We start from the raw sequence: 19,974 nt of genomic DNA, 5'->3' as shown, positions 1-19,974 counted from the left end.
TTTTCAGCTATTTCTTTGTCTCAGGTTATGTCTTAGTATTGATTCTTAAGCTCCTCAAGGTCTTTCCCAGTCTAAAATGCTATGAACGTCGGATATAGTGGCTCATGCCTGTAACCCCAGCACTTTGGGAGGCCAAAGCTGGAGGATTGCTTGAGGCCAGGAGTTTGAGACCACACTGAGCAACATAGCGAGACCATGTCTCTACAAAAAATTTTAAAATGAGCCAGATGTGGTGGTGCATGGCTGTAGTCCCAGACACTTGGGAGGCTGAGGCAAGAGGATTGCCTGGGCAACAGAGTGAGACTGTGTCCATCTCAAAAAAAAAAAAAAAAGAATAAAAACTAAGAAAACAAAATGCTATGAGTTTTACAGGCAAGTTAATAATACGTATCTTGTTTATTGTCATAAAAATGTGTTAAATATTTACTGTGTGCCAGATCTGTGTCTAGCCCTTAGAATATAGTGGTAAATAGCACCTTTCTATGTTTATTTAAACAGATGATCAATTATAGGAATTAAGACATGTAAAGAAAAATATACTTTAAAAGATATTAAATTATAGTAGGAAAAACTCAAGTTTTCAAATTTGAGGTGAAATTCAAGAGGCATTTATTCCTTGTAGGCATTTGGTCCTTTATTCACCCCATAGAGAGAGTTAAATCTAAAATTTGACAGGAAAATACCATTTGTTTGTTTGTTTTTGCTAAGATTTATGAGTAGCACTTTTCTAGGAAGGTGCCCGTACTTTTCCTTAGATGAGCACTCTACCATTTAAAGGGTTTTCACGTTCATTATCTCACTTGATAATAAACCAGTCCCAGGTTGTGGGGAATCCCTCCTTTCTTTCATTTCCATTTCTAGTTGAGCCCATGATTTGAGGAAACAGTTCTTAAATAACACATGAATGAGTCAACCACACCCTTGTGGAGTTCAGCGTGAGACAAATGCCATCTGATTGCTTGTCCATCCTCTGTACACACCCATGAGATTCATGGTGCCAGCCTAGTCATATGTCCCTTTCATGGGAAAGTAGAATATTCATTGTCTTAGAGTTCAACTGAAGATGACAATCTACTGTAGCTGGTTGAAGCCACAAGGGATTTATTATGCATCATTAGTTGGCTTCCAAAATTTTTGGTAGGGTTGGAGGAGCAGGCTCTAGGCTGAGCTTCCAGGAGCACCTACTGGAATCATACCATGGAACTGGCCTGGCATCAGAAGGAAGGCGAGGAAGCAGGATCTACTCTCATGTCCGCTGGGTCCTGGATGTCCATTGTCCCCATTGCGAGTCATGATATCACATGGCTGCCCCCTGACTTGCTTCTCAACACCACGAAGCAAGGAATGGGATGCTGGGATTTCAGTTTTCTGTGGACTGCCACAGAAAAACAAGTACCTCCTTGGCTATGTCTGCCAGCAGGAACAAAGAGGCATCCAAAGCATGTCCTTTGGACCATGGCATTGTCTTTTTCTTTTTAAGTCTAGGATGGGTGTGTCTGCTGAAGCTACATCATTGTGTGGAACCTGAGCTGTGGTCCAGCTTTCCAGCCTCTAGTGAGCAGTAAGGCACTCTGCAAGGGGAATGTGGCAGAGGTGAGTGGATCCACATGGAGTATTTACTACATCCACTTCATTGGATTCTACCTAGGTCACTGTGTTGGAGGTGGAAGGCCACCTGTGATTTGTGGTGCTTCTAAAACATTCTAAGGACTTGCCCTATTTCAGTTAAGACACACATTTGATTTCTAGCTATGTAACCTTTACAACTGACCTGATACTTCCTGAACTTCCGTCTGTAATAATGAGAAAGATAATGACGATGTCACATGTTAGTAGAAGATAAAGTGAGCAAAAATACACCGAAGCTCTGTCTCAGAGGTAAATGTTAGCTTATTTCTTGGGTTACTGTAGGCTTATTTCTTCCCTTTTTTAATCAGCTGGTCTAGATATTGTAGATTAATTCCGCCTGGACTGGGCTGTATTTGGAATGAGTGGTCATATCAGCTTCTAGTGAGTTTTCACACACTCAGCAGTGAGCGGGAACATAGAATTTAGCCTTTCTGGTATATACTAGGGTTAGGATTAGGATCATACCTGTAACTAAAGAAAGCTTAAAAGCTATATTAAAAACCACAGAGCAGGGCGGTTCCAAGATGGCCAAATAGGAACAGCTCCAATCTACAGCTCCCAGCGTGAACAACGCAGAAGACGGATGATTTCTGCATTTCCAACTGAGACTGGAAGACAGTAGTGGTTCTCCCAGCACGCAGCTTGAGATCTGAGAACGGACAGACTGCCTCCTCAAGTGGGTCCCTGACCCCCGAGTAGCCTAACTGGGAGGCACCCCCCAGTAGGGGCAGACTGACACCTCACACAGCCGGGTACCCCTCTGAGACAAAACTTCCAGAGGAACAATCAGGCAGCAACATTTGCTGTTCACCAATATTCGCTGTTCTGCAGCCTCCGCTGCTGATACCCAGGCAAACAGCGTCTGGAGTGGACCTCCAGCAAACTCCAGCAGACCTGCAGCTGTGGGTCCTGACTGTTAGAAGGAAAACTAACAAACAGAAAGGACATCCACACCAAAACCCCATCTGTACGTCACCATCATCAAAGACCAAAGGTAGATAAAACCACAAAGATGGGGAAAAAACAGAGCAGAAAAACTGAAAATTCTAAAAATCAGAGAGCCTCTCCTCCTCCAAAGGAACGCAGCTCCTCACCAGCAACGGAACAAAGCTGGACCGAGAATGACTTTGACGAGTTGAGAGAAGAAGGCTTCAGACAATCAAACTTCTCCGAGCTAAAGGAGGAAGTTCGAACCCATGGTAAAGAAGTTAAAAACCTTGAAAAAAGATTAGACGAATGGCTAACTAGAATAATCAATGCAGAGAAGTCCTTAAAGGACCTGATGGAGCTGAAAACCACGACATGAGAACTACGTGACGAATGCACAAGCCTCAGTAGCCGATTCGATCAACTGGAAGAAAGGGCATCAGTGATGGAAGATCAAATGAATGAAATGAAGCGAGAAGAGAAGTTTAGAGAAAAAAGAATGAAAAAAACGAATAAAGCCTCCAAGAAATATGGGACTGTGTGAAAAGACCAAATCTATGTCTGATTGGTGTACCTGAAAGTGACGGGGAGAATGCAACCAAGTTGGAAAACACTCTGCAGGATATTATCCAGGAGAGCTTCCCCAATCTAGCAAGGCAGGCCAACATTCAAATTCAGGAAATACAGAGAACGCCACAAAGATACTCCTCGAGAAGAGCAACTCCAAGACACGTAATTGTCAGATTCACCAAAGTTGAAACGAAGGAAAAAATGTTAAGGGCAACCAGAGAGAAAGGTCAGGTTACCCACAAAGGGAAGCCCATCAGACTAACAGCTGATCTCTCAGCAGAAACTCTGCAAGCCAGAAGAGAGTGGGGGTCAATATTCAACATTCTTAAAAAAAAGAATTTTTAACCCAGAATTTCATATCCAGCCAACTAAGCTTCATAAGTGAAGGAGAAATAAAACCCTTTACAGACAAGCAAATGTGAGCGATTTTGCCCCCACTAGGCCTGCCCTACAAGAGCTCCTGAAGGAAGCAGTAAACGTGGAAAGGAACAACCCATACCAGCCACTGCAAAAACATGCCAAATTGTAAAGACCGTCGAGGCTAGGAAGAAACTGCATCAAGTAATGAGCAAAATAACCAGCTAACATCATAATGACAGGATCAAATTCACACATAACAATATTAACCTTAAATGTAAATGGGCTAAATGCTCGAATTAAAAGACACAGACTGGCAAATTGGATGAAGAGTCAAGACCCATCAGTGTGCTGTAGGAAACCCATCTCACATGCAGTGACACACATAGGCTCAAAAAAAGGGATGGAGGAAGATCTACCAAGCAAATGGAAAACAAAAAAAGGCAGGGGTTGCAATCCTAGTCTCTGATAAAACAGACTTTAAACCAACAAAGATCAAAAGAGACAAAGAAGGCCATTACATAATGGTAAAGGGATCAATTCAACAACAAGAGCTAACTATCCTAAATATATATGCATGCAATACAAGAGCACGCAGATTCATAAAGCAAGTCCTTAGAGACCTACAAAGAGACTTAGACTCCCACACAATAATAATGGGAGACTTTAACACCCCACTGTCAACATTAGACAGATCAACAAGACAGAAAGTTAACAAGGATATCCAGGAATTGAACTCAGCTCTGGACCAAGCGGACCTAATAGACATCTACAAAACTCTCCGCCCCAAATCAACAGAATATACATTCTTCTCAGCACCACACCGCACTTACTCCAAAATTGACCACATAGTTGGAAGTAAAGCACTCCTCAGCAAATGTAAAAGAACAGAAATTATAACAAACTGTCTCTCAGACCACAGTGCAATCAAGCTAGAACTCAGGATTAAGAAACTCACTCAAAACCGCTCAACTACGTGGAAACTGAACAACCTGCTCCTGAATGACTACTGGGTACATAACGAAATGAAGGCAGAAATAAAGATGTTCTTTGAAACCAACGAGAACAAAGATACAACATACCAGAATCTCTGGGACACATTTAAAGCAGTGTGTAGAGGGAAATTTATAGCACTAAATGCCCACAAGAGAAAGCAGGAAAGATCTAAAATTGACACCCTAACATCACAATTAAAACAACTAGAGAAGCAAGAGCAAACACATTCAAAAGCTAGCAGAAGGCAAGAAATAACTAAGATAAGAGCAGAACTGAAGGAGATAGAGACACAAAAAACCCTTCAAAAAAATCAATGAATCCAGGAGCTGTTTTTTTGAAAAGATCAACAAAATTGATAGACCGCTAGCAAGACTAATAAAGAAGAAAAGAGAGAAGAATCAAATAGATAAAGGGGATATCACCACCAATCCCACAGAAATACAAACTACCATCAGAGAATACTATAAACACCTCTATGCAAATAAACTAGAAAATCTAGAAGAAATGGATAAATTCCTGGACACATACACCCTCCCAAGACTAAACCAGGAAGAAGTTGAATCTCTGAATAGACCAATAACAGGCTCTGAAATTGAGGCAATAATTAATAGCTTACCAACCAAAAAAAGTCCAGGACCACATGGATTCATAGCCGAATTCTACCAGAGGTACAAAGAGGAGCTGGTACCATTCCTTCTGAAACTATTCCAATCAATAGAAAAAGAGGAAATCCTCCCTAACTCATTTTGTGAGGCCAGCATCATCCTGATACCAAAGCCTGGCAGAGACACAACAAAAAAAGAGAATTTTAGACCAGTATCCCTGATGAACATCGATGCAGAAATCCTCAATAAAATACTGGCAAACCAAATCTAGCAACACATCAAAAAGCTTATCCACCATGATCAAGTGGGCTTCATCCCTGGGATGCAAGGCTGGTTCAACATACGCAAATCAATAAACATAATCCAACATATAAACAGAACCAACGACAAAAACCACATGATTATCTCAATAGATGCAGAAAAGGCCTTTGCCAAAATTCAACAGCCCTTCATGTTAAAAACTCTCAATAAATTAGGTATTGATGGGCCATATCTCAAAATAATAAGAGCTATTTATGACATACCCACAGCCAATATCATACTGAATGGGCAAAAACTGGAAGCATTCCCTTTGAAAACTGGCACAAAACAGGGATGCCCTCTCTCACCACTCCTATTCAACATAGTGTTGGAAGTTCTGGCCAGGGCAATCAGGCAGGAGAAGGAAATAAAGGGTATTCAATTAGGAAAAGAGGAAGTCAAATTGTCCCTGTTTGCAGATGACATGATTGTATATCTAGAAACCCCATCGTCTCAGCCCAAAATCTCCTTTAGCTGATAAACAACTTCAGCAAAGTCTCAGGATACAAAATCAATTTGCAAAAATCACAAGCATTCTTATACACCAATAACAGACAAACAGAGAGCCAAATCATGAGTGAACTCCCATTCATAATTGCTTCAAAGAGAATAAAATACTAGGAATCCAACTTACAAGGAATCCAACTTACAAGGGAATCCAACTTCAAGGAGAACTGCAAACCACTGCTCAACAAAATAAAAGAGGATACAAACAAATGGAAGAACATTCCATGCTCATGGGTAGGAAGAATCAATATCGTGGAAATGGCCATACTGCCCAAGGTAATTTATAGATTCAATGCCATCCCCATCAAGCTACCAATGACTTTCTTCACAGAATTGGAAAAAACTACTTTAAAGTTCATATGGAACCAAAAAAGAGCCGCATTGCCAAGTCAATCCTAAGCCAAAAGAACAAAGTTGGAGGCATCACACTACCTGACTTCAAACTATACTACAAGACTACAGTAACCAAAACAGCATGGTACTGGTACCAAAACAGAGATATAGACCAATGGAACAGAACAGAGCCCTCAGAAATAATGCCACCTATCTGCAACTATCTGATCTTTGACAAACCTGACAAAAACAAGAAATGGGGAAAGGATTCCCTATTTAATAAATGGTGCTGGGAAAACTGGCTAGCCATATGGAGAAAGCTGAAACGGGACCCCTTCCTTACACCGTATACAAAAATTAATTCAAGATGGATTAAAGACTTAAATGTTAGACCCAAAACCATAGAAACCCTAGAAGAAAACCTAGGCAATACCATTCAGGACATAGGCATGGGCAAGGACTTCATGTCTAAAACACCAAAAGCAATGGCAACAAAAGCCAAAATTGACAAATGGGATCTAATTAAACTAAAGAGCTTCTGCACAGCAAAAGAAACTACCATCAGAGTGAACAGGCAACCTACAGAATGGGAGAAAATTTTTGCAGTCTACCCATCTGACAAAGGGCTAATATCCAGAATCTACAAGGAACTCAAACAAATTTACAAGAAAAAAACAACCCCATCAAAAAGTGGGCGAAGGATATGAACAGACACTTCTCAAAAGAAGACATTTATGCAGCCAAAAGACACATGAAAAAATGTTCATCATCACTGGCCATCAAAGAAATGCAAATCAAAACCATAATGAGATACCATCTCACACCAGTTAGAATGGCGATCATTAAAAAGTCAGGAAACAACAGGTGCTGGAGAGGATGTGGAGAAATAGGAACACTTTTACACTGTTGGTGGGACTGTAAACTAGTTCAACCATTGTGGAAGTCAGTGTGGTGATTCCTCAGGGATCTAGAACTAGAAATACCATTTGACCCAGCCATCCCATTACTGGGTATATACCCAAAGGATTATAAATCATGCTGCTATAAAGACACATGCACACATATATTTATTGTGGCACTATTCACAATAGCAAAGACTTGGAACCAACCCAAATGTCCAACAATGATAGACTGGATTAAGAAAATGTGGCACATATACACCATGGAATACTATGCAGCCATAAAAAATGATGAGTTCACGTCCTTTGTAGGGACATGGATGAAGCTGGAAACCATCATTCTGAGCAAACTATCACAAGGACAAAAAACCAAACACCGCATGTTCTCACTCATAGGTGGGAATTGAACAGTGAGAACACCTGGACACAGGAAGGGGAACATCACACCCTGGGGCCTGTCGTGGGATGGGGGGAGCAGGGAGGGATAGCATTAGGAGATACACCCAATGTAAATGATGAGTTAATGGATGCAGCACACCAACATGGCACATGTATACATATGTAACAAACCTGCATGTTGTGCACATGTACCCTAGAACTTAAAGTATAAAAAAAAACAAAACACAGAGACCTGCTTCTTTGAACTTTGAACATGACGAGTTCATTTAGTCTATGTAAATGATTAGTAGAATGATCTAGACACCATCATGAGTGATTCCAGCTTTGTAGGTAGAGTGGGAAGATTCCACTGATTTATGTTCCTATAGACTTTATTGAAAGAAGTCCTAAAAAGCTATGGGGTGGTCAATTTTCCAGAAGTCTGAGTTTAATGACCTGTGTTGGAAAACATGCAAAGCTCTGATCTCATTCCTTGTCTTGCTTTGCCCTTTCCTTCATCTATTCAAAATCATAACAGGTGCCGCTTTCTGGGGGGAAAATAGGGATCTTTATTGTGTATTTATAACCTGCCTTGTTTCCAGAAAGGGCTTCAGGTAGGACAGAAATCTTTAAATTTAGGTTTTAAAGGATGCAACAAGAAATCTACATCAATCAATAACTGAAAAGCATCAAATATCTCTTTGTTTGAAGCACTAAACACTGAGCAGACTTGAAGGGATATTCTCAGATAAGTCACTTTAGAGACAGAAAGCAGTTATGTTGCCTGACACTGTTCACAGCAGTCTCAGAGTAAACAATACTGAGGACTTGTCAGCTAATCTCCCTTCAACTTTAGTTTTAGAGGGGAGAAATGTCTGTGTGCTTTGAAGCTCTGACCTTCTTCTGTTCTCAGGGAATTTCCTCAGGGCGAGACATGTTTGAAGAGATCTATAACAGTTATATTTAATATTCTACTAGCTTATACTTTGGAAATTATGTCTAAGATTCCTTTTAATTGTGACATGAATATTGAGCAGTTTTCCTTTTCATTCACATTTCACATCATGAACTAATGTTCATACCTTCCTGGGAAGCTAATGTCGGATTTTTAAACTTCCCTTTATGTGATTAGGTTGCTTTTGTGAAAGGTGGAAGACCAAAGCTCAGTTAACTAGGTCACTGGTTACTACCAGGCTAGTTTAGCGGCTAGCCTGTGGAACAAGAGCTCAGATGGGAGCTGATGGTTTTGTTTCCAATCTCCCAAGGTATGAAAAAGGTCAGTCCACAAGAGTTAGTTTGCAGATTTACATAACTGAGAAGTGGGGAGATGTCTTCTGCATGCCCCCAGAACTAAGATTCCTTCTTTGTTTCACTAAAACTTTTTGTGTAAAATATCATACAGTACTAAAACCCGTATACAATTTATTTGTTTTAAGAGATGGGATCTTGCTCTGTTGCCCAGGCTGGAGTGCAGTGGCATGATCATAGTTCACTCTAAACTTGAACTCCTGGACTCAAGCAATCCTCCTCTCTCAGCCTCCTGAGTAGCTAGGACTACAGGCTTGCACTACCACACCTCGCTAATTTTTTTTTTTTTTTGAGACGGGGGTCTCACTATGTTACCCAGGCTGGTCTCAAACTCCTATACTCAAGTAATCCTCCTGTCTCGGCCTCTCAAAGTGTTGGAATTACAGGCATAAGCCACTGTACCAAGCTACCTGGCTAATTAAAAAAAATTTTTTTTGTGGAGATAGGGTCTCACTATGTTGCCCTGGCTAGTCTCAAACTCTAGGCCTCAAGTGATCCTCCTGCCTCCCAAAGCTCTGATATTATAGATGTAAGCCACTGTGCCTGGCCTAGAATTTAAATCATGATCGAACAAGTAACCATATGCAGCCACTGAGGTTAAGAAATAGAACGTTACTACCATTGTGGAAGTCAGTATGGCGATTCCTCAGGGATCCTAGAACTGGAAATACCATTTGACCTAGCCATTCCATTACTGGGTATATACCCAAAAGAGTATAAATCATGCTGCTATAAAGACACATGCACACGTATGTTTATTGCAGCACTATTCACAATAGCAAAGACTTGGAACCAACCCAAATGTCCAACAATGATAGACTGGATTAAGAAAATGTGGCACATAGACACCATGGAACACTATGCAGCCATAAAAAATGATGAGTTCATGTTCTTTGTAGGGACATGGATGAAGCTGGAAACCATCGTTCTCAGCAAACTATCGCAAGGACAAAAAACCAAACACCGCATGTTCTCACTCATAGGTGGGAATTGAACAGTGAGAACACTTGGACACAGGAAGGGGAACATCACACCCCAGGGCCTGTTGTAGGATAGGGGGAGCGGGGAGGGATAGCATTAGGAGATATACCTAATGTAAATGATGAGTTAATGGGTGCAGCACACCAACATGGCACATGTATACATATGTAACTAACCTGCATGTTGTGCACATGTACCCTAAAACTTAAAGTATAATTAAAAAAAAAAAGAAAACATAACATTACCCGCACCCCAGAAACCATCGTTAAGTGCTCTCTTAGACATTATTTTTCCAAATTCCCCAAAGGTCACTACTACTATCCTAACTTCTACTAAAATGATTGGTTTTGCCTGTTTTTATTTTTATGTAAATAAAATCATACAGAAAAAAAAAGTAAAAAATAGAACATTACCATATTTTAGAGGCCCCTTGTAGCCCCTGCCCTCTTCTGCAGAGGTAACCACTATCCTGTTTTTTTATTTGTTTGTTTGTTTGAGACAGAGTTTCGCTCTTGTTGCCCAGGCTGGAGAGCAATGGCGTGATCTCAGCTCACCACAACCTCTGCCTCCTGGCTTCAAGCGATTCTCCTGCCTCAGCCTCCTGAGTAGCTGGGATTACAGGCATGCGCCACCACACCCGGCTAATTTTGTATTTGTAGTGGAGATGGGATTTCTCCATGTTGGTCAGGCTGGTCTCATCGACCTCGGGTGGCCTGCCTGCCTAGGCCTCCCAAAGTGCTGGGATTATAGGCATGAGCCACCACGCCCGGCTGCATTCTGTATTCTATAAAGTTCAAAATTTTCCAAGTATTGTTGACCTTGTCTCATTTTGCACCTTACAGAATATAGAATCACATGGGATTTCCTTCTCTGACTTGCTTCCTCCATTCATCATTGAGTGTTTTTTCCATATTGACATAGGTAGCTGTTGTTCCTTAACTTTTAAAGTTTTACTATATTTTATTTTATGAATGTGCCATAATTTGCCCCTTCTAGGTTGATGGCCTCCTGGATTTCCATCTTTTGAACTGATTAAATTTTCCCTTTTGTGTTTCTCATTCTCTTTCTTCTGTTTGTTTGGAAGTTATGGTGTATTCTTTTAGTAGATCTTTAGCTGTCTTAACATGCATACTTAGTCTATTATACAGGCTAAAATTAAACAGTATTTTTATCCTGCTCCTAAACAAATACAAAGACCTCAGAACTCTAAATCAGATAAAATTCTTCACAATTTGTAGTATTTTCTTGTTGTTTAGTGTTAGCTACTTTTCTACCTACAAATTAGGCATTCTAGTTGTTTTACATAGTCAACAATTTAGCTTTACTCACAACCCACAAAGTTGCCTGATATCTTTGCTCATTGTTCCTTCTTACACCTCACACCTATTTTTGTCTGGAAATCTTTTTCTTCCTCATTCTTAAAAGATAATTATACAAGTTATAGAATTCTAAGTTGGCAGTTATTTTTGTCTCAGTGCATTTGAAAGTATCATTCTTCTATCTTACTGATCTCCATGGTTGTTGATGTTGGCAGTCAAAATTGCAGATTGCCATTCTTTTTTTAAATTTAGCTACTTTAGCTTTAAAAATTTTTTGTCTTTGTATACAGCAACTTCATTATGATATGTCTAGCTAAGGTTTTCTTTTTATTTATCCTTGGGTTTGTTTGAGATTCTTAGATCTAATTACTACTCTTTCAACAATAATGGAAAATTATCAGCCATTATCTCTTAAAACATTGGGAATATTGTCTTTCCCATTTTATTTCATCTACTTCTAAAACTCTAATTAAATGTGTATTAGATCTTTAGACTCTATCTTCCATGTCTTTTAAACTGATAATTTTCAACTCTGGGTTCCTGGGCTGCATTTTAGTTATTTATATAACTTTAATTTTATTAATTCTTTTTTTTAGCTGTTTAATCTATCATTGGATTTTGAATTTCAATTCTCTTACATTTCTAGAAATTCTTGAACTTTTCCAGATCTACTGTGTTCTTTATGGCCTACATAAACTCAGACCCAACCCAAATGAGAGAATACGTGTGGCTATAAATTGAAAGGGAGATCTTTTCACCCTCCACTCATTGCCAGGATTGAGATGCCCAAGTTAATTTGCTGCTCCCTCTGGACACTGAGTTAATTTCTTGTCCATCCTCACATTGAAGGGATGGCCTTTTAAGATCCCAGCTTTACATGGGTGGTTTCCTGTTAGACTTTCACCTTAAATGGGCCCTTTGCTTTGTCTCCCACCACCCTGTACCTAGATGAAAGCTTGACAAAGGATTTGAGTAGATATTTCTCCAAAGATATACAGACAGCCAATAAGCACATGAAAAGATGCTAAACATCATTAGTCTTCAGAGAAATACAATCCAAAATCACAATGAGATACCACTTCACACCTATAAGGATGGGTATAATTAAAAAGACAGTAACAAGTATTGGCAAGGGTGTGGAGAAATTGGAACAAGTGTGTGTGTGTGTGTGTGTGTGTACGTGCCCAGGCTGGTCTGAAACTCCTGGGCTCAAGTGATTCGCCCATCTCAGCCTCCCAAAGTGCTAGGATTACAGATGTGAGCCACCATGCCCAGCTAAAACATTTTTAAACATGTTGCTGAGCTGGCTTGAAAAGAAGGTATCCCAAGATGACACACACACACACATATATACACACACACACATGCTTTTTCAAGGTCATAAATGTTCATCGCAGCATTATTCATAATAGCCAAAAGGTAGAAACAACTCAATTGCCCACTAACTGATGAATGGATAAACAGAATACCCATACAATGGAAACTTATTTGGCAATAAAAAGGAATAAAATATTGATATATGCTATAGTATTGATGACCCTTGAAAACATTATGCTAAGTGAAAGAAGTCAGACACAAAAGGCCACGTATTGTCAAATTCCATTTATGGGAAATGTCCAGAATAGGCACATGCGTAGAAACAGCAAGTAGGTGAGTGCGTTAGTGCGTGCTGGGAGAGGGAGGAATGGAGAGCTATTGCTGATAGATATGGAGTTTCTTTTGGGGATGATAAAAATGTCCCGAAATCAGATAGTTGTGGTAGTTACACACCTCTTTGAATAGTCTAAAAATTACTGAATTCTACACTTTTAAACGGTGAATTTTATGATGTATGCATTATATCTTGAAGTGGTTTAAAAAAAAGATGGAAGCTTAAGAGTCCTCAAGGTTTAACAAACTCTCAGGGTGGAAACTGGTTTTGGCATTTGATGACTCCTAGGATTCTTGTTTTATTTAATTCTTGGCTTCTTGGGATATTTTTTTTTCATGCCAGCTCAGCAACATGTTTAAAAATGTTTTAGCTGGGCACGGTGGCTCACATCTGTAATCCCAACACTTTGGGAGGCTGAGATAGGCGAATCACTTGAGCCCAGGAGTTTGAGACTAGCCTGGGCAACATGGCGAGACCCAATCTCTACAAAAATTACAAAAATTAGCCAGGCATGGTGGTGCATGCCTGCGGTCCCAGCTACTTGGGAAGCTGAAGTGGGAGGATTGCTTGAGCCCAGGAGGTTAAGGCTGCAGTGAGTAGTGATCATGCCACCGCACTCCAGCCTGGGTGACAGGGTGAGACCCTGTCTCGAAAAAAAAATTTCATGTTTTACCCATACTTGTTTCATTTGGGAGGATACCCAGTCTGTCACAGTGTTAGAAATCGAAGTCAGAATTCCTTTAATTTTTTTTATTTTAAAAAAGTTCAAGGTGCTAGGAAAAGTTGTAAGGACAGTGTAGTGAACTTTCTCATACATTCACTGTAATTTCTCAAATGTAAATATCCTGCTTCATCCTTCCTCCTTCCTGTCTGTCTGCTTAATATTTTATGGAACCAATTGAGAGTAGGTTGCAGACATCACGCTCCTAAATACCCTAGCTATTCCAGCATGCATCTCTAAAGGACAAAAATATTCTCCTGCATAACCACAGTGTAACTGTCATTCTCAAATTTTACCAAATTGTCCTAATAATGTTCCTTATATTCTTTTTCCCTGTCCAACATAGAGCACAAGATCACATATTATATATAGTCATCATGTCTCTTTAGTGTCCTTTAGTCTAGAATACTCAGTCTTTGTCTTTCATGACCTTGACAATTTTGAAGAATCCAAGTGAGCTGTTTGGGGAATGCTCTGAAAATTATGTGTGTGTGGTGTTTCCTCATGAGTAGATTCAGGTTATGTGTTGTTGGCAGAAATCCCACTGAAGTGATGTTTGTCCTTCTTAGTACCATACATCAAGGGGCTTGGGATGTCAGTGTATATTGTGATTAGTGAATAAAACTATAATCACTTTTCTTTTTTAAAAGACAGATTCTCACTCGTTCGCCCAGGCTTGAGTGCAGTGGTGCAATCATGGCTCACTGCAGCCTCGACCTCCCAAGGCTCAAGCAATCCTCCCACCTCAGCCTCCCAAGTAGCTGGGACTACAGGTGTGCACCACCACACCTGGCTAACTTGGGTGTTTTTTTTTTTTGTGGAGACAGGGTTATGCCATGTTGCTCAGGCTGGTCTCAAACTCCTGAGCTCAAGCAGTCTACCCATCTTGGCCTCCCAAAGTGCTGCTTTTCTGCAAGCTAAATGTGATCTTTTTCTGAGCAGAATGACACAGAATTTGGAGCCAAACAGACTTGGCTTTGAGTCTTGGCCCTGCTGCTATTAGCTCTGTGATCCTAAGCGAACTAACTATTTAACATGTTAAAGCATCTGTAAAATATGTCTAATAATACCCACTTCTTAAGATTATTGAAAGAATCAAATTCAAATTCATGTAAATTGTTTAGCACTGGCACATTGTAAGAACTCATAACTCTTGTTCTGGGGGAGATGAGTATCCAAATGGCATGGGGGCCTCTCCGTCCCTCAAAGGTATTGGTGAAATCGCTCAGAATCTGTGTGAGGAGCACAAAGGCCTCCTATGTACTTCCTGCTTTTTTTTTTTTTGGAGACAGAGTCTTGCTCTGTCACCCGGGCTGGAGTGCGATAATGCGACCACAGCTCACTGCAACCTCCGCCTCCAGGGCTCAAGCAATTCTCATGCCTCAGCCTCCAGAGTAACTGGGATTACAGGTGTGCACCACCATGCCCGGCAAATTTTTGTATTTTTAGGAGAGATGGGGTTTCGCTATGTTGGCCAGGCTGGTCTTGAACTCCTAACCTCAAGTGATCTGCCTGCCTCAGCCTCCCAAAGTCTGGGATCACAGGCGTGAGTTACCACTCCTATGTACTTCAGTTAACTCCCAAAGAGCCCGTATTCTCTTGCCCTTTTCTGCCTTCTCACCCACCTCCTTTATCCTTTGCTGTCATCCATCTCTGGTGTCCGTAAAAAGCTCACTGGTCCCAGTGGTGGGTTGGTTTTAGATGTTGACCAATGACGGGTACAGAGGCTCTTAGAGAATGCAGACCGACCTCGTATTCCATTCTCCTCCCCTTGTGTTTTATCTCCCTTCCCTCCTGGATTACTCATTCTCCTCCTCTCCAAATCCTTCTCCTTCTGTTGTTCAGGGAAACTCTCTCCAGCTCCTACCTCCAAACTGTGTATCTTAATTCAGTGAGGGCGCTGCAGAGAAAAGACTTCTCACCAAACTGGAAACAGCTCCCTAGAGGGCAGTGGGCCTTATAAACAGGAACTTCTTTTCCTGTAACATGATTGTTTTTATTCTCATTGTGCAACAGCAATGCCGTGGATATTTCCTTGATGTTTATTTTGACTTGAGAGGATAGCAAGTGGTTTGAACTTGTATGAGAAATACCTTCATGCTGGCACTGCTTGGCTGGCAATTAGAGTAATTGCCTGTGGCTAACCGTGGACCTTTGCATGGGTGCTTTACCTGAATCCAGAGGAGAAAGCTGGGCTCAGCTGAAATTGTGCCACACAAGATCTTTGTTCTTTGGAGGGGAGTATTAGCTGGGGCCCCAGGCAATGCTGATGCCACTTTGGTTGTTTTCTTGTAACCCGTGTCGTCAGTGGTTCCCACAAAATGAGCTTTGGATGTTGCACCTTCTGTGTCTTCCTTTGTGCCACCTCTCACTCCTCCTTCATGAAGCTGTTTGTCTGCATGAACTTGTTTGGTGAGGCTGCCAGACCTTCCATATCAAACTGAGGGATGCCTTTTTCACCTGCTGTTTTTTTGCTTCATGATTCTAATATCTAGCCCTGTCTCCTGAGAAATTTTTTTTTTTTTTGAGATGGGGTCTCACTCTGTCGCCCAGGCTAGAGTGCAGTGGCACAATCATAGTGCCCTGCATCCTTGAACTTGGCTCAAGGAATCCTCTTGCCTCGACCTCCCAAGAAGCTGGGACTACAGGCACATCCCACCATCCCCGGCTAAGTTACTAATTTTTTTGTAGAGATTGGGGTCTTACCATGTTGCCCAGGCCAGTCTTGAGCTCCTGGGCTCAAGTAATCCTCCCACCTCAGCCTTCCACGTAGCTGGAGCTACAGGTATGCTCCAACACACCCAGCCCTGAGAAATTAGTCTTGAAAAGGAGAGAAAGGGAGAAGAGAAAGGAACAGAGTTTAATCCTGGTAAAGGCTACTGGTGTCCAGGGAGGCCCTACATGGTGAGGCTGTGGGCAAGTAAGGCCCCACGGTTGTTGCTGCTGCTGACTTAGAGGCTTTGTCTGTCCATTTTCCAATTCTCCCTTTGTCTTTCTTTCTTTTTTTATTTTCTTTTTTGTTGAGACAGAGTCTCACTGTGTTACCCAGGCTAGACTCAAACTCCTGGGCTCAGGTGATCCTCCTGCCTCAACCTCCCAAGTAGCTGGGATTACAGGTGTGTGCCACCACATCTGGCTTATTCTCCAGGGAATGGGACTGCATTTGAGGGTAATGAGATTTTGCAGGAACTGTGTTGTGTTGTCCAAACTCAAAGGACTCTATTACCCTAAGTTATGTTACTTGTTCCAATGAAGTCTTTATTTTGGAGAGGCCTGTGGACCAGAAATGATACCGGGCCCCAGACCAGTTGTGTTGTCGTATACAGTGTTGAAAATCAGAATTGGTTGCCAGTATGTAAATATCAGATATTATAAGAAAATATAGATTTCCATGATCTCTTGGAAAATTGGACAAATACACAATACTGAGCCCATAGTTCCTCATGGCAGTGATCCTTTGGAGCCAAGAAGTGGCTGCCCTCTGCATGTAAGAGTGTTGGTCAAGATGCATGTTTGACTGTTGTAACAAAGACCAAAACAAGTGGCTTAAAAAGGTAGAAACTTGTTTTTCTCTCATGACAGTCAAAGCACTAATTGCCGAGGGCAGACATGATAGCTCCGTGGTGTCAGAGACGCCGCCCACTTCTGTCTTGGTTTTCCCTGTTCTCTGCAGTGGGTTCCATCTTCTGGTCCAAGATACTGCTTCATTTCCCACCATCCTGTCTGCTCCAGCCTTCAGTAGGATGGAGAAGTAGAGGATCCCTTTCTTCAAGATCCAAACTGGAAGTTACATGTATCATTTCCTCTGGCATCCTGTTGGTCAGAATGTACAGCGTGGCCACATCTGACTGCAGATGAAGCTGGGGTAATGTGGTCCTCATCTACATGGCCATGTGAATAGTTAAAACCCACTTCTTACTAAAGGCAGAAGTTGAGAGCGGATGGTATGGACAAACTATATTCTGTGCTGTGAGGGGCCTTGCAGTCACCTATTTGCTGCTATCCTCAGCTCTCTCCAGTCTTCCTGTAATTGAGGCCAAGAGTCATTGTCATTTATTGCCTTATAACTGATGTGTTTCACTCATTTATGTTACCTGCTTGGTCCCTGTAGGCATCTGAGTTTGCATTCTCAGCTGTGCCCTGATCATCTCTTTCAGCACACCTCCATGCTTTTATATTTGTGGCCGCCTCTGTTTAAAATTACCTGGCCTCCCTTTCAGGCCTGGCAAACTCCTTCTCAGGATAACGCAGCCCCATGTTTCCCTTCCCAAACTGAGTTATCTCTGTTAACACATCCTAATACATAAGCTGCCAATTTTACGTAATACCTTTTAGTTTACTTACCTTTATATACTTGATGCCCAGAACAGCACTGGGTACATAACAGACTAAGGGTCAGTCCCGTTTACTGAGTGTTCATTCAGAGAAAGACACTTCCTAGAACTTAAAAGTATTTTTAATATTTAACAGTGAAATAGTGTATTAGTCACAGCCTGTACAGCTGTAGATGATGGAAACTTGGCTAAATTGGCTTCCATGACAACAAAAAGGAGGAGCACTTACTGGCTCGTGTATCTGACAAGCTGAGCTATGTGTTAAGCCTCAGGTATGGCTGGAACCAGGAGTTCAGTAGATAGCAGGACTCAGTCTCTCTCCTCAGTGTCTTGGCTGTGCTTTCTTCTGAATAAACTTCATTCTTAGAAAGACTTTCTCTGCATGATGACAAAGATGCCACCCACGGTTCTGTATTTTTCTTATAGTTAGTGATTTTTTAAGAAACCATAAATCTATTTCTTCATAGTGGTAACCAAGCACTTCGTAGTGGCCACCAATCAGGAGGAAGTCCCTGATTGACCTAGCTGAGGTCACATGGCCATTCTCGATCCAGTCAGTGTGGCCAGGCATAAATGAGGGGGGAGAATAGGGTCTGGAAGCAGGGAACCTAAGGCTGATTCGCGCTGATTTCGTAGAATGGAATCAAAAGGAAAACCCCAACTTTCCATGCCCAAGTAACAAAAGGATCAGAGGCTACTTCTTTTGCACCCCCACCCACTTTTTCTTCGTGGCAGATGGAAAATGGAAAGTACTCTGATTGATCCCCTCCTGCAACCAATCAGACTGGTCGTGGGCCTAGTCTTCATTTGCATAGGGGTATAACTTTGTAACTTCACTTCAGCCTTTGATTGGTTGCCTTCCGCAATCAATCAGACTGGTCATGGGCCACTACTTTATTTACATAGGCTGTAACCAAGTAATCAGTGAGAAACCTCTAGAAGGTATTTAAACCCCAGAAAATTCCATAACCAGCATGCTTGAGCCCACTCCCACGCTGTGGAGTGTGGTTTTGTTTCAAAAATCTGTGGTTTCATTGCTTCATTTGTGTGTTTTGTCCAATTCTTTGCTCAAAGTGCCAAGAACCTGGATGACTCACAGTCAAGACCCGTCACTGGTAACATAAGTACTCTGGCCATACCTGGGTCATCTGTCTACTTCTGGTACCTGGGGTGGAGTCAACCCTACTCAAATTACATTGAAGGAAAGGTAGGTCTCCAACACGAGAGAAAATAGGCAAAAAAAAAAAAAAAAGTGACAATTATATTTGGAACTACCTTTGTCTCATTTTATAAATAAAGCAGCTGAGGGTGAGAGAGATTATAGTGACCTAAGGTCACAACCAGGAAGCGGCAGAGGTGGGATTCACAGCAGATCTTCCTGACTCTAAATGGTAGACTGTTAATTCAGTGCACCCAACTATTTCTGAAGGGAGTTATCCTGGAACTCCCCAACCCCCATCTCTGCATGGGGACAATCCTGAGGTTTGATGCTCCTGTGTATGACTATTAGTATGTAGAGATACCTTGTAGGCCCACCATGGCAGGATTTTGTGTAGGAGCCCATGTTTAGCTGTAAGCTCTGTTTTCCCTGGCACCTCTCTAGTGGCTACACTGTACCTGAAAATATTTCTCTTACCCATCAAAAGAACTCTTTACATTAATAAAAGTTGGAAGAGTCAGGCAGCCGGATTCGTCTCTTCTGTTGGAACATTTTGGTTAATTTAGCACATGCCTTCTTATCAAGGGGCGTTGCTGCTTGCAAGGGAGCAAAAACTGGTTCTTGGGGGTAGGGAGGGAAATCTTACCTTTTTTAAATGAATAAAGTACATATATACATGTAGTATCTAAATAGACAGTTTACCTGTGATGTTAAAATTTCCTGGAGATAATATCCTGTGATGAATGCCATCTTGAAAACTGTAACAGATCTTCCCTCCAGGTCTCATTCTTCAACAGTTGTCACCTTTTTTCTCTGCTCCACCTTGCAGCAAAACTCCTTGAATGAGTTGTCTTTATTTCCTAATTCCTCTCATCCCACCTGCTCCTGAACCCTCTCCAATCAGCCTTGTCACTAGTCTACCCAAACAGCTCTTACCAAGGGCACCAGTGATGTCTGTTTTGCCAAGCCAAATGGTCAACTTTCAGTGCTTATCACACTG

At 41.5% G+C, this 19,974-nt stretch overlaps 1 protein-coding gene across 3 annotated transcripts in view; it reads left to right on the top strand.

Moving 5' to 3' along the window:
• The window catches only part of CMTM8 (CKLF like MARVEL transmembrane domain containing 8), a 135,068-nt gene that overhangs the window by 22,635 nt on the left and 92,459 nt on the right, over window positions 1-19,974 (top strand). The gene's annotated exons all lie outside the window — the stretch shown is intronic.

This window comes from Pongo pygmaeus, chromosome 2 (assembly GCF_028885625.2).
Source record: "Pongo pygmaeus isolate AG05252 chromosome 2, NHGRI_mPonPyg2-v2.0_pri, whole genome shotgun sequence".
Classification (NCBI taxonomy): Eukaryota; Metazoa; Chordata; class Mammalia; order Primates; family Hominidae; genus Pongo; species Pongo pygmaeus.
Note: the sequence above shows the minus strand (reverse complement) of the source record. Positions and strands in the feature narration are given on the sequence as shown.